Source organism: Macaca nemestrina, chromosome 1, assembly GCF_043159975.1.
Source record: "Macaca nemestrina isolate mMacNem1 chromosome 1, mMacNem.hap1, whole genome shotgun sequence".
In the NCBI taxonomy this organism is placed as follows: Eukaryota; Metazoa; Chordata; class Mammalia; order Primates; family Cercopithecidae; genus Macaca; species Macaca nemestrina.
Window position 1 is genome coordinate 157,206,261 of NC_092125.1, and position 16,068 is coordinate 157,222,328.

The following is a 16,068-nucleotide window of genomic DNA, read 5'->3' on the forward strand; positions in this document are numbered from 1 at the left end:
ATACAGAGTCTCACTCTGTTGCCCAGGCTACAGTGCAATGGCAGGATCTCAGCACACTGCAACCTCCACCTCCTGGGTTCACGTTATTCTCCTGCTTCAGCCTCCCAAGTAGCTGGGATATTACAGTCATGTGCCACCATGCCAGGCTAATTTTTGTATTTTTAGTAGAGATGGGGTTTCACCAAGTTGGCCAGGCTGGTCTCAAACCCCTGACCTCAGGTGATCCACCTGCCTCAGCCTCCCAAAGTGCCTGGATTACAGGCATAAGCCACCATGCCCGGCCCTCAGGTATTTCTTTATAGCAGTGTGAGAATGTACTCATACAGAAGCCTTAAGTGACAAAGAGTTTTAAGTTTTCAAATGTATAAAAATATTCTTCCTTCATTTTAATACAGAGAGAATATAAAATGGAACTGATATAGAAACTTTATATTTTCAAATACACTTAGTTAAAAAAGAAATTCACAATAGTCAAGAGGTGGAAGCAACCCACATGTTTATAGGCAGATGAATGGTTAAACAAAATGTGGTGTATGCATACAATGGAATATTAAACAGGAAACAGGAAGGAAATCAAGTCACATGCTACAACATGAATGATCCTTAAGAACATTATATAAAATGAAATAAGCCAGTCACCAAAAAAACAAGTACTGCATGGTTCCACTTACATGAAGCATCTAAAGTAGTCAATTTCATGGAAATAGAAAGGAGAATGGTAGTTACCAAGAGAGAAATGAGGGGACAGGGGAGTGGGGAGTTGTTTAATGTGTATAGAGTTTTAGTTCTGCAAGATGAAAAAACTTCTGAAGATCTGTTTTATAACAATGCAAATATACTTAATACTACTGAACTATACACTTAAGAATGGTTAAGATGATAAATTTATGTTAATTTTTTATAACAATTAAGAAAAAAGCAAAACCTAAGGTATGTTTCTGACTCATTTAAATTTAATTCATCACTCATTTGGAGAGAAATCAGAGGTCCATGAAACCCTGGCCTTCACTCCTTTAATTAGCCTCTAGCTCTTTCTTCTTAAACACAAAATCTTCTATTTCGACAGGATTAAATGAACAGGAATACATGAAAGGAAAGGTTTAAATTTTCCTTGAAATTGAGACTCTGACTCCCAGAAGGCCAATGAGGTTCTAAACTTGAAATGTGCACTTGACAATCACTATTAATAACTAAGATATACCTCCAGACAAATTCCCAAGCCTACTTATTATGTATGAACATGAGCAATTATGCCTTTGCACAACACATACACAATATACTGCAGAGCATGCAATCAAATTAATGCATAATATAATCTAGCATGGATAATTGAGAACTGGAATATTGATTAGCTACCAGAACTATTTTCTCTCAACACATTGTATTTTTATTATTAAGCAAGAAAATAGACTTGCATATTTAGTATTAATATGTTGCATAACATAGTTATGGTAGAAAACATTTGAAATTGGGGCCTAAACTTTTTCATTCTCAAAAGAGCAGCAGTTATTAACTGGTTAGGAATACAGCTTAGTGTTAGGCTCCATATGCTGACAAAATTAACAAAGCTTGGTTTTTGCTGTGAGAAACCTTACCATAATATGAGGACCATCACCAGGCCTCTATATAACTTGAATGTAAAGAGAACAATATGAGAGCTATAAACAAAGAACCATATGAATGAAAAAAAGAAAGTTAAACAGGCTGAAGTTGTAGACTTATGGCCATTTAGACCTGGCATGAAGTAATCAGAGATAGAAATCTACCTCGCAAGGTTAGGTTTTCTGTTCTATTTTGGGGAGCTATGGTTGATTAAAAACCCTTTCCCATGTAGAATGAAAGTTTATCTTTCTTTAACATACACTTATTCGGATAAATAATACATTAATTCTCCTTTCTAATGTAGAAGGTAGTTCTTATTAACTATTAGTTATTAATTTCTTTCTTTAATCATTCATCAAAGTGACTGTGGAAAAACCAACTGTAGCTTAACTGGCATTTGGATATGAGAATCTGGAAGACTGAAGAGAAGTCTTAGCTAAAAATGTATGTTTGGGAGTCATCAAATCAATAAATGGGATTTAAAATTCTCCGTCATTTCTCAAGCCATTCTTCTCTCCACTCTGCAAGTTTAATCATTCACCTATTTTCATTGATTCTACTTGCAAATTAGTTCTCTAATCTTGCCCACAGTCACTCTCATCTCTTATATTAGTAGCTTCAAATTGTCTCACCGTATTCAGTTTTACCTACTTCCAAAACATTCTCTATACTGCAGCCAGAATTATCATTACTATGTCAGTTTTCTAGGGCTGCTGTAACAAAGTAGTAGAAACTGAGTGGCTTAAATAACTGCATTCTATTGTCTCCCAGTTCTGGAGTATACAGTTTGAGATCAATGTGTTGGCAGAACCGTGCTACCTCTGAAGGTACCAGGGAAGAATCTATTCCAGGCCTCTCTGCTAACTTCTGGTAGTTCCGTGATCTGCAGAAACATAACCCCAATCTTCACATAGCATTCTTCCTGTGTGAATTTCTATCTTTCCACATGATATTTTTAAAAATAAGGACACAAGTCTTATTGGTTTAGGGGCTCACTCTGCTACAGTATGACCTCATCTTACTAATCTTACTCATCTTAGTACATCTTACATCTGCAATAACCTAATTTCCAAATAGGTTCACATCCTCAGGTAACGGGGTTGATACTTCAACATAAAAATTATGGAGGGACATAATTTAACTACTGTATTTTTTAAATGTTAATATGATTCTGTCATTTCCTCTTAAAATGGTTCCCCACTGTCTTCAGGATAATGTCCAAAACGTCTTAACATGGTTTACTAAGTGCTTCATATGCTGGTCCTTAGGTCCTCTCTTGTTTCATGTCTTGTAGCTCTCCTTCTCCCACCCCACTCCTAGAAATACTCAGCAATAAATGTAAAATTACAATTACAATATGTATTTTAATAACCTGATGCCAGCACAGACTCTAATAGTGGATTTGGTCTATTCAGGAAGATCAGAAGGTGCTTCTTCAAGGGAATGATGATTGATCTGAGAGGTAAAAGATCTAAATAGGTGGAAACAGAAGAGAAGAACATCCCAGACAGAAGACGCAGTTTGTCCTCTATGTTTGAAGGATGAACCAAAGGAAGATAAGAGTAAAGTGGTATGAGATGAAGTTGGAGTGGCAGGGAGGTCCAGATGAAGCACAGACGGAGTTTAGGGATGGCACAGAAGAATCTCTGAGACTCTTACCCAGGGAAATAAGGCAATAAAATCCACATTTCAAAAAATCACTGTGGTAACTGTAGAGGAGTGAAGAACAGAGTTGAGGAGGCAAATGTGGATGGGGGAAGCCCTGTTACTGGAGAAGTCTACGTAAGCAAGGGACAATGGTGCCCTGTATGAGGAAATGATCTATCTCTAAGTAGATTTTAGATACATTAGGAAGTAAAAACAAGAGGCTTGGAAATGGATTGTTTAGAAGGAGTAAGGGAGAAGAAGCTGTCAAGGGTGACTTCTAGAATTTTGACTTAGTACGCGGAAGGCTTGCAAAGTCATTCATTAAAATTAGAAAATGTGGAAAATTTTTGTGAGTTCCTATGTACATGTTGGGTCCTCTGAAGCATTTTCAGAGAGATGTTGAGTGGGCAGTTGGAAGTTCTGAGGTCTTGCCTGGGTTGAATGTATGCTTTTGTGAATCTCCACCATGCAGGTTAAAATTGAAGCCACAAGCATCAATAAATCAGAACTGAGAAGAATAGGGCATCCAAGACTGAGCTTAGATTCTAACATTTAAAGATTCGTTAGGGGCAAAAAAGCCAGCAAAAGAGATGGAGAGATTCGAGACATACCATGTGCACTGAGGGGAGAAAATGTTTTTTTAAAAAAAGAAGTGGCGAACACTGATGAATATAGGCAGAAGGTCGGTTAATAAAAATACTGAAAAAGGCATAGTATGTTGGCGGGGAGGTGGGTAGGGGGCTGAATACTGAAAAAAATTTGCCTATTATTACTTTTCTCCTCTCCAAGCTAAACATTCCATGTCTTTGACTAATTAGGTATTTCATGACATTTTACCATTTCTAGGACCTTCATCTGGAGGCACTCCAGTGCAACAATATTTTTGAATTGCCACCGAAAAAACAGGCCATTGGAAATGCCACAGAGCACTTTATTAATCATTCCCTAATCTATGCTGAACACTGTGTGGGCCATGGGGAAAGGATCAAAGAACAGCCGGACCAGATGGCTACCCTCAAAGAGCTTTAGTCTAACAGAAATGTTGAGGCACACACACATATATGGTAAATATAATACCAAGTGCCAGAAAAGAGTTTGATATTAACATTCTAAAGAGGAGGTGATGATTTCTGTCAAGCTTTCATAGAAGAGGAAACATCTCATCTGAGTCCCACTGGATGGATAGAATTCGGACTCTAAAACTGTGGTAGAAGAAGATCTTCCATCCAAAGAAAGACAACAAGGATGGAAATTGGAAGATGTGTGGAAGGATGTGAAGATGAGTGCTAGGAAATAAGGCTGAAAAACTAGCATGGTCTTTTGGAGGCCAAGGCGTGTGGATCACCTGGGGTCAGGAGTTTGAGATCAGCCTGGCCAACATGGTAAAACCCTGTCTCTACTAAAAATACAAAAAAGTAGCTGGGCATGGTGATGTATGCCTGTAATCCCAGATACTTGGGAGGCTGAACTGTGAAAATCACTTGAACTCAGGAGATGGAGGTTGCAGTGAGTTGAGATTGCACCACTGCACTCGACTCTGGGTAACAGATAAGACTCAGTCTCAAAAATGAAAAAAAAGGAAAAAAGAAAAGTAGCATTAAGCTACTTGCTGGAGAGCCATGAATATTAGGCCAAAGACCTTAGACTTTTTTCCTTTGACAGTAAGGATTCACTAAATATTATTCATGATTTTGATTTGAGTCTTACTCTGGCCCCTGGAAGTCTCGTCTTGCGGACCTTGGCTTACCTATTGTGGACATGCCTCTTTGAATCAACTTTAGCACTTTCTCTTAAGCACAATTCCTATGTTTAGATCACAATACAGTTTTGCTGAAAGTGCTGACCTGGGAAGGGAATGGCTCAAAGAGAGGGAGAACAGCTTGGTGGCTATTGTAATAGTTTTTATTGTGTTATGCTAAGGCATAGAGGATCCCTGTGCATCATCTGTGCATCCTAGATATCAGGACTAGGGGATACAGGACACTAGCTGACAGAATTAAAATGCTTTTTTATGTATTCTCTTTGTTTATGATGCCTCTTTATGTTTTAGTTAACTTTCATTATCGTCCCTACCACCTGTTTTAGATCTAACCTTTCCCTGTCCACCCCAGCTCTCACTTGCAGCCTTTCATCCCTTTACTTTTCCTCATAACAACATTAAAAAAATCCAACATACTATAATTTTCTTACCTGTGTTATTTTTGTCTTTCTCCCCTGTTCCTGCACTGACATGTAAATTCTATTAGGCTTTTTTTTCCCCCTTCTGTTCACTGCTGTATCACCAGACCCTAGATCAGCGGTTAGCATGTGGCAAGAAGTCAGTGTTTTAAATAAATTAGTTAATTTGCTTTGGCCTTTATATTTGGATCCCATCAAAAGCATTCAAAATGAATTGCCTGCTTCTTTGAAGATAACAGGCAGCATCATGAGTCCAGTAAACAAAGGCAATGGAGGATGGATTCAAGAAATGTCCAGGAGATACAATCCAAAGAATTTGACAATTCAATAAGTGTTTGGAAAGGGGAGAGAAGAAAATCAAAGATGATTCAAGTTTTCAGAATGAGTGACTAGAGAAAGCAGGAGCTACTGGCAAGAACGGAACCAGAATACTAGCCAAGAAGGAGGTTTGGGACATAATAGTTAATGCAATGTTTTAGAACCTGATCAACACTATAATTGTTATTGCCTATAAAATATCACTTTGCCCCATAATATATTATTTTTAAAAAATGGAGAAACTTGATAAACTTTGCATTCCAAATAGCCTTTTTAAGCCAACAGTGTATACATATGAGACAATACCATCTGGGAAGGTGAAACAGAGACAGGCAGAACAAAGAAACTCTGACTTTGATAGATTAAACCCTTGACTTGATAAATGGTTCATGCAGATCAGCAATGGAAAGGCCTATGTGCCAACACAAAGAGCCAAAAATAATCTTGTAGTTTAAAGGAGTGAATGAATGATACAGCACTCTGAGTCTGGAAAAACCTCAGCTGTGATCATGAAATATGTATTAAAATCTTTGGCTCTATCGGAGACAGATACCTAAAGTTTCCTCTCAGGCTATGGTGGAAGTTATTTTTTTCTGATACACAGCGGGCCAAATTCACATTACAGATGCTGCTTTTTATAATTGTTCCAGCATAAATTGTTTCAACTCAAGCAAAATCCAAAATGCACATTTTCTTGGTTGGTAGAGAAGGTGGCAGTCTATAAAAGGAAATGAGCCAGCAGATTTATCCTCTTTATCACAAAGGGAAGTCACAATGCATATCTCAAAGCAGAAGGGAAAAGATAGTATATCAGAAAAAGAACTGAAAGGAAATACACCAAAATGGAAATTGTCTTTGGTACGAATATACATAATTTCTATTTTATTTCTTTACAATGAACATATATTATTCTCCAATTAGAAAAAGAATAAAATGTTTTCTTTAAAAGAGTGCTCATTGGCCCAAAGCTGCTTAGTAATAAGCTTGCAGGTCATTTTCAAGAAATTCTGACAACATGGCATCTCCACTGAGACAAAAAATTAATCCATCATGGGGGAGTGAATTTTTTACTTCATCCCAAATCATTTTCAGTCTAAGCAAAAAGGAACCTACATGATTGTTCTGGAAACAATCAAAGGATAGGCAATTCTTAAGATCCAGATAAGATGCTAAGTAGAGTCAATTAAATGCACAGATACTTCTTAAATTCTGTTTCAGTCAATAAAGTCAACCTCTGCATCCAAAAATTATTTCAAATAATTTAGCAATTTTTACTCCTTACATTTTCCCCTCTTATTTCAATAAAAGCCTACCAAGACAGTTTAGTTTCATTTTGCTTTGCTTTGTTTTAAGTGGCCACAACAGAAAAGAAAAGCCTCGGAATGGTTAAATAACCAACCTGACAGTTTAATGTAGATAAACGTGGAATCGTCAATACTGAATACATCCCCCCCACCACCAAAACCAACATTCTTAGAAGTTCTGGGGAAATACTGGCAAAGCATAACTAATCATCTTAAAAGAAATAAAAACTTCTCTCCTATATACTCATCTACACAGGCACACACTTCACCAAATTCCATAAAATTTCACATACATAAAACCTGATGGATTACTTCACTTTAAAGCCAACCAACCAACCCATCAGTCAACAAAAACCTCTAAATACAGCAAACCTTCAGAAATTAAGAATTTCACATTCATCATTTGACTCCATGAGAATTAAGCCAAAAATCTATTACATAAAATATACACACAAATACCTACTGTGGACAGGAGCTGTTCTAGGTACTGAGAACACGTGCATTGTGAATGAAGAAACAGGTCCCAATTTTCACGGAACTGACATGATAGCGCTGAGAGGACAACAGAAAAGAAGGAGCTATACCAAAAACTGAGATAACCCTAAGAAGGCTGAATAGGATAGGTGGTACCTAACCAAAGACACAGGACTGTCACAGCCACAGGGCCCAGCCTGGAGCTGGCACAACTGTGCGCCCTGAAACATTGAACTGGGTTGGTCCTCACTGAGATTGCTACGATAGAATCATAGCAGCAGGAGCAATGGCAGCAGCAGCAGCAGAAGCAGCATGACTACTAGAAAGAAAAGGAAAGTGGATGCTTGGGGACCCATGATTTCAGCAGTACCTTTGCAGCCATGGCGCCTGTCATGGTGGGAGTTGCTATCCTGGCATTAGTGGTGTTTGAAAGGGAGCCTGGGAACAAGGTGGACCTGACAGAACTATGCCAGGGAAAGAAGGGTGTGCTGCTCAGAATCCCTGGGGCTTTCACCCCAAATGTCAAAAACCCATCTGCTTGGGTTTGGGGAGTAGGCTGGGGTTCTGAATGTCAAGGGGGGCCAGATCCATGTCTAAGTTCCACTGTCTTTGTGTCTTTGTGACTGGTGAGTGGGGATAGGCCACACTGCAGAAGGCCAAGACCGGCTCATGGGTGGTAGCCCTGGGACCTCTGGGAAGGAGACTGATTTGTTACTAGATGATTCGCTGTTGCCACTCTTTGGGGATGAGAGCTTGAGAGCTTCTTCCTGGTGAAAGAGGATGGTGTGGTGAAGGCCTTGCATGAGCCTGACTATACAGGCCTCACCTGTAGTCTGGTCCCCAGTCCCATCTCACAGCTCTGAGGCCCAGATGCCTTCACTGTTTCCTGTGCCCAGCCCTGGGCAAGGGGCCCCAGTCTAACCTCAACTGGAGTCACTCGGTTGGAACCTAGGCCAAATTTCTGCAATAAACACTCCAGTTCAAAACAAACAAAAAATGATTAAAAAAAAAAAAAAAGCTGGACAGGGCAACTCAATAGTCATTGGTAGAAAGGAGCTGACATTAGTTATGGTACCAGGTTGGAAGCCTCTCTGAGGGGGTAACAACTGAGCTGAGACTGCTCAGACAAGAATGTCCAGCCACAGGAACACGTGGGCCTGAAGAACATCCAGGTAGAGAAAACAGCAAGCAAGCCCATCACAGAAACTGGTTAGGCACGTTAAGGGAATAGAAGGCCAGAGTGGCTGAAGGGGAGATGGGAGCACGGTTCTTTATTGGCCACGATAAAGAGTTCAGTGTTTATTCTGAGTTCAGTGATGAAAGGCCAATAGAGAATTTAAGAAGGGGAGTGGAGCAATTCTACTTGTATTTTTAAGAGATCTCTTTGGAGAACGGATGATGAGGGTGAGGGCTGGGAGATGAGAGTGGAAGCAGGAGACCAGTAGAGAATATAGGTGAGAGCAGATGGTGTCTTGGAGTAGAGTAACAAGGAAAATCAAGAGAAGTGGATAGGTTTGGTGATATAACCAGCTGGCATGATGGCAGATGGAATGTGGAAGAAGGCAGATAGCAAAATGTCTAGAATGCATCTTAGGTTTCTGACTTAAGCAATTGAGTGAATGGCAGTACCATTTACTGGAATGAGAAGGAATGTAGAACAGGTGTGAAGAAAACATTCCATTTTGAGCTCATACCTAATTCTGATAACTATTATACATCCACATGGAAATATCAAGCAGGCAATGGAATATACAAGTCAGAAACTCATGGTACGAGTCAGGGCTGGAGGTATAAAGTTATGCAGAAGGAGTTAAAACAATAGAATTGGATTAGGTCACTCAGGAATAAAATGCAGATAGAGAAGAAAAAGGGCTCAAGCTCTTTAGCACTCCAGCAATTAGAGATCAGCTGGAGGAAAAAAAAAAAAAAAAAAAAGCAAACCAACAAGTTCGAAAATAACCAGTGAGACAGAGGGAAAGCAGGAGGGACAGGCACAGTTCTGAATGCCTCAATGTCTTATTTCATTTAATCCCATGAGCCCAATAATATTCTCAATAAAGAAAGGAGGAAGTAGTCAAGTTGGACAGATGGTATTGAAAAGCAGAGTCAGCCAAAAACATAGAACAATTGTGTTGACAATGTTGACCACTGATGACGTCAACAAGGGTATTTCAGTATTGAAACAATAACTTATTGTTTAAACAAACTATATTTACTTACAAATTACAAAATATCAAATAACTATTAAGGAGAAAAATAAAATGAACTAATCAATGGTGGTATTCAAACAGCAATATAACATTTTTCTCAACCTTGTTTCTCATTATTGTCCCTCTAAGGAGCCTGGTTGAGATAATTTTATCCTACTTACACCCCCTCCCACATGAAATTTGATACTGCAGTTAAATGGGTATCTACAGGTACTATGGCCCTTTGGGTGGCCACAAATCTTTATAGTATCAAAAGCCTTTGGCCCTTCCCCCACCCCAACCTCCTCAACATGAATTTTCACATCCCAGGGGAGGAGACAATATCTGTAATTATAATTATGCATTGTAATTATAGTCTGCTATTGTATTGAGAAGAAAATGTATGTTTCACTCATCATTAGAGTGGCCACATAATTTATTATCCAACTGAAATATTTTGGGGAGGAAAGAGATTACTACTAATAATTACATTGGGATAGAAGGCATATACCAGAATAGTATATTCTGTATACTATTCTGAAGCCAGGCAACTGGGATATATGATTATCCTACTCCTTATAAACTCTGAAAAAATTTCAATTATAAGAATAAAATTGGCAATATTTTAATTCTAAAGTGGAAAAATAAATTCAACAGCTAGACTGTCAGAAAAATGAACAAAATGGGCAAAGATGGAGAATCTAACAAAGACAAAAAGGAGAAAGCACAAAGCAAATTAGAAGCTACAAAAAAAATGTTATAGTAGTTTTAAAATATATCACAGATCGCCATACAGTCTTTATACTATAAAAGTTGAAAATTTAGATAAAAAGAGAATTTTCTGGGAATGTGCAAGTATTCAAAACTGACTCGGGAAGGAGTTTAAAACAATATAGATAATTATGAAAATGTTTGAAAATGTTATCAATGAAATATTTCCAAAATGATATTTAGGCCCATACATTTCTTTGAAAAAAGTTCTTTGAAATCTTCAAAAAACATATAATGACTATGCTACATAATTTGTTCCCAAGCTGAACAAAAAGATAGAAAGTTATTCATTTTATAAAACCAGCATAAGCCTAATGCCAAACTTGACAAAGCTAATACACAAAAAAGAAAACTGTAGCCCAATCTCTGAATCTCTGAATGTAGACATGCACACTCAAAAGAAATTATAGTAAATTAATCTCTCAGTGAAAGCTGATTAGTATGTAAGATCTGGGACAAAATCTGGCTTACTTCTTAATACTAAGTTACACTCTAAACTTTTGTACTTAGTTTAACACTTTTCTTAGTCACATAAGCAAGGAGTTAGAGAAGATTGTGATGCTGCAAATCCTTAGAATTATAAAAGTGAAAAATGTGTCAGAAAATTGAGATGTGGTGTTGAAAATAATATGATCATATATCAGAATTATAATGCTTAGGAAAGCTTCAGTAACCTAGTATTTGTTTCACCACTGTCAGCCCATATATTAGTGTAAGTACTAAAATGCATTACAGCACTAATATTTCGTGTTTTAGATGAGATAAAATAATACTTCTAATCCATTATTGTAATTTTAATCTATGTCACAGTGTTGGTATAACAGAAGGCTTATCTTGAAGCCAGAAAATGTGTTTATTTTCAACTTGTCTTAGTTTAAAAATCTAAGACATGATTCAGACATTTACCCATCTTGTTGATGATTCTTTTATTAGACTATTAATTGCACTTGAACTGAAGAAATCAGATTCAAACTAATGCTTTTAAAATGTGTCATTCAAAAGACATTTTCATGTTCTTTTTCTTAATATTATTGTCAGTAGTTATTCCTTTAAAAATTAAAGTTTAAATATTTCTTTTTGAATCTGATGCTTAGTAAATCTTGTGAGGGAGATAAAAGCATGATAAAGTTTACCTATTTTAAAACGTGTTTGAAAATTTGGATTTTGTGCCAGGAACAGTGATGTGCGCCTGTCATCTTAGCTACTCAGGAGGCTCAGAAGGAAAGATCACTCAAGCCCAGGAGTTCAAGTCCAGCCTGTGCAACATAGGGAGACCCTGTTGCTTTAAAATAAAATAAAACAAAATAAAATGAAATAAAAATAACATTTTTAAAATTTGGATTTTGAAATGAACTAGGTTTTCTCTTGAAATTTTTATGTTGAAAAAAAACATAAACAGAAATGCTACATGAATAATGCATTCGAGTGAATAATTTCTAATACACAGTCAATTTTCAAATTTTTGTAAGCAACATTATAAAATGAATCCTGTATACCATTTTTCAACTTTTATAATCAAGCTATTTAAAACTTACAAACTTTAAATACATCTATAGAATAGAACACTAGCAACCTTGATAATGAAAAAGGGGAGAAAAGCATAGGGGAGCAAATACCCTCATCTTGCTGGAAAGACAAGAGACACTGCCTCAAGGTAATGGAAAAAGGGAGAGCTAAGTTTGTTATTTAAACCTAGAAAGAGAAACAACAGAAGAACCAAATAGTAACATAATGATCCAACTTTGGGAAGGAGAGGAGCAGATAGAAAGAAGCATGAGCTAAATCCTCCTTTTTTTATAGAGAGGAGTAATAAATAATGTGTGAAGTTGATAATCAAAGAATAGTAAAATAAGAAAATATGGCAGGATGGTTCTATCTTGAAACATTAATCCAGTTGTTTTCTGTGCATTTCCCTCCAAATCTTTTGGGTCATTTTCCTCCTGCCATAGCACCCCCAGTCCTTACCAAGGGGGAAAACAAAAATTCAAAAAGCCAGACTAAGAGACTTTCAGGGTGTTTTTTTCTTGGAGATCCCAGAACATAGAGAAACATATAAGAAAAAGCAAGAAGCAATGAGTGAAAGAAAAGAGAAGAAATCCTGAAGGGATGAAAAGGATATTGGTTTCCACACGGGTCTGGAAAGCAGTGCATGCCAAAGGGAGACATAGAAGATGAACTGTCCTCCAGAGTGGTCTCCTCCACGCCAATTTACTCCCCTGGACGACAGGTCTGGTGTTCAGCAGTCATGGACACTTTTAAGAATCCCACTAGAAAAATGATAAGAGGGAACTCTACCCCTGGCCAAGGTGAATCCAGACTGAACAAGCAGAAAATTTCCCTGTGAGAGTCTAGGCGAGGATGCACACCACTGGTACTTGCATTATTTAATGCTGCATAGGTAAATATCTGAAGAACTGATTTTTTTTTAAATTAAGGCTCTGGAGAATATGATTGGGAGAGAACAGAAGCAGCATGGGGAATTGCTGCTTTTTATTTCAACTCTTTGGCACTATTAGATTCTTTACTATGTACATTTATTACTTTTGTAAAATTTTAAAGAGAAGATTAAAACTAATGGTTTTCATTACTGAATATGTACTATGAGCCAGGCACTCTGCTAGGTGCATTAAATATGTTCTCTCACCTAGTCTTCAAAAAAGTTAAGTATTGTATATATAAATACATAACCAGAGTGGCTGGCACATTGTTAGAAGCGCAACATTGATTTAATGAATGAATTGCTAATGAATGCACAATTCATATATATATATATATAGGCATGCATGCATGAATGAATAGATGTTGTATGAAAAGCTTCAAGAGGTTTTGGAACTGCAATCTTCTCCACCAACCACCTCCCCACATATAAGATCATTCTGTCTGGATTGCATAAAATTGGCATCAGCATTTTCAAAGTTCTTGGTTTTCAGGAAAGAAAAAAAGTTAGAAAATCTATCATACAATAATAATTTCAATTTCTGTAGCCTTGCTCTGTCTTGGAAGTTCTCAGTCTCCAGTGGTTTGGATGATAGGAGGTTCATCCTGGCATGGAAAACCTTAAATTAGAGTGAATAAATGAGGAGTTGGCATAGCACTTCAGAAACCTTGCCAACCTCTGCTCAGCTGCCTTTTCCACATCAATTCTCATGTGCAAAGAAAATCAGAATGTACAAGTTACTGGGAAAGATACTTACACATTTGGAAATATACAAAAATCACAGGTGATCTCTTACACTAAATTAGCCTTTCAGGGTAAATCGACAGGGTCAGAAAGTGTACAAGTCAATAAAACAGACTAGATCAGTCACTACTAAACAATAAGTTATCTCCGTACCATAGTGTAGAAAGTTAGAAAATAAACAGTAGAGGCCATTTTTCAGTTGCATTCTGTGTAGGTTATTTTAATTTGTAGGGCTCTGTAAGAATAAAATACCCTTCGTGGTAAACACTTGCTTTCAGAACTTCTAGTTGGTAGGCTTTTAGGAAAAACAGTTGTCGTATTATACAATTACTACCAGAGTTTGCTGAGGAAGTATTAAAATCAAACATTTACAATAGAATCGCAAAGTTTCATTTTCTTTATTAAGTTCCTAAAATGAAAATCAATCATAAATCATAATAACCAATATGTATTAAACACCATGGACCAGGCACCATGCTAAGCACTTTTATACACATCATGGCATTTACTCCTCAGAATATTCTCTGAGATAAGAGGTATTCATATGGCCTCATTTTGTTGGTAGGTTAAGCAACTTTCCAAGATCATAGAGCTAATAAGTGATAGAGCAAGAGTTTGAACCCAGGAAATTTGACTCCAGAGCCATTGATCTTAAACACCATGTTACACCTTTCTGATATTTAGTATGCAAAAGTACAGCAAAACTTATAAGGAGGCAATATCATCAGGAGTAGCAGCATTGAAACTAGGTATCTGATACGGTTTGCCAAGATTAAATTGCTTAGATACTACCAATTGCTTTATAGGAGAACATCTATATTATATAAGTATTGCATTGTATTCTATTATATATATAAACTTATTCTCATACAAATACATAGGGGAGATGTAGCAAAGATATATTAAAATCATTAATAAAGGAACCAACAAAATAATAAAGTGGATTCAAGGAGAATGCAAGAAACTGAGATAGGTAAATTGGTAAGTAAGTGGGTGGTGGATGGATGAATGGATGGATGGGGAAAAGATTGCTGGAATAACATTTTTAAGTCATATATCCAAAACTGCTTAATAGTCTAAAGAGCAATAAAACCCTAAAATTTTATCCTATACTGTTTTATTCTCTATTGTTAGAAATCATTTGCCTCTCTATCGGACAGTAGTGATTTGCATCTTATTAATTTTCTACATGCTAACATCAACTATGCAGAAGCTAGACTGTAATCAGTGGTAATTTTAAGCCAAACAAAATTACATTGTTTGACAGAGTGAGATGACCCTTAGGACGGCTCATTAGACAATGCTCTGGCATGACAGTGAAAGGATATGCAGTAAGCTTTATGTCCTATTTCCAAATATAGATGTTCATTCTTAAAAGAAAGTAATAATGTATTAACAGATACAATTTTAACTAAAACTTTCTCTACATCTAGGTACTAAGTAAACTTCATAATAATTATAATAATAGTAATTTATTTAGTGTTTATTGAATCTTTATATGAGCCAGGGACTATGCTAAGAACAGTGTATATATTCTCTTATTTAATTTTTAAGTCTACTCTAAGGGTAGGCATTATTCCCATTTATCCAACCCCATTTCATGTAGAAGGAACTGGGTGCTCAGGAACATTATGTAACTTGGCCAAGGTCTCAAAACTAAGTAACGGCACAGTAGGAATTAGAAGCCACATCTACCTCGCAAAACTTATGTCCTTAACCACCACACACCATACCCCACTGCCTCTGTAGCTCTGCAGTGCAGCCAAAGTAAATCAGACAGGTCAAGCTTTAGCCGTGTGCATTTCTACGCCCCTTGCCTTATAAGTCTACGTTTTGTTTTACACAATTACATCTTTCTTATAGTCCTGTCTTGCTTTACACAATTACATCTTCATTGACCTTGACTGAGCACAGAAAGGCATCTCCTGAAATGCCAACCTATCCTTTGGGACAGGTGTCCTAACAGTGTGGAAATCTGTTGGGGAATCCTCTAGCACAGTGGTTTAAAGCATGGGCCTTGGACATGGGCATAGCTCTGTTGGAAGCCTGGCTTCACCACCTCCTGTATGCAACCTTGGAAAATTTACTTATCTGGTGTGAGCTTATTTTTGTCCCCTCTACAAGGGAAGGAAAAACAGTATCCACCTTCGAGGGGTAAGTTCCGACTATGTATGAATCAAGAAGAAAGCTGACATAGTCCCTGTACTCATAATTTGGAGGCAAAAGACAAACAATTGACGTAAAATAATATGATACCCCTGGTGGTGATAAGTAATATAGAGACAATTAAAGCAAAGTAAGGGAGTAGCTAGCAGAAGGAAGACATGGTAGTGGGGGTTCACATTTTATACGGGGTGGCCATGGGAGACTTTTGCTTAAGAAGCAAAGGAAGAAGGCACAGGAT

General features: G+C 37.2%; 1 protein-coding gene and 1 long non-coding RNA gene across 6 annotated transcripts in view; one reads left to right on the plus strand and one right to left on the minus strand.

Annotated features, from left to right (window-relative positions):
• Positions 1–6,199, plus strand: part of LOC105482672 (uncharacterized) — a 48,235-nt gene extending 42,036 nt beyond the window's left edge. Inside the window, exon 3 of the long non-coding RNA XR_987757.3 lies at positions 4,096–6,199. This is a non-coding gene — a long non-coding RNA (uncharacterized lncRNA). The remainder of the gene's footprint in view (positions 1–4,095) is intronic.
• Positions 1–16,068, minus strand: part of LOC105482673 (ST6 N-acetylgalactosaminide alpha-2,6-sialyltransferase 3) — a 576,370-nt gene that overhangs the window by 288,939 nt on the left and 271,363 nt on the right. The window lies entirely within an intron of this gene.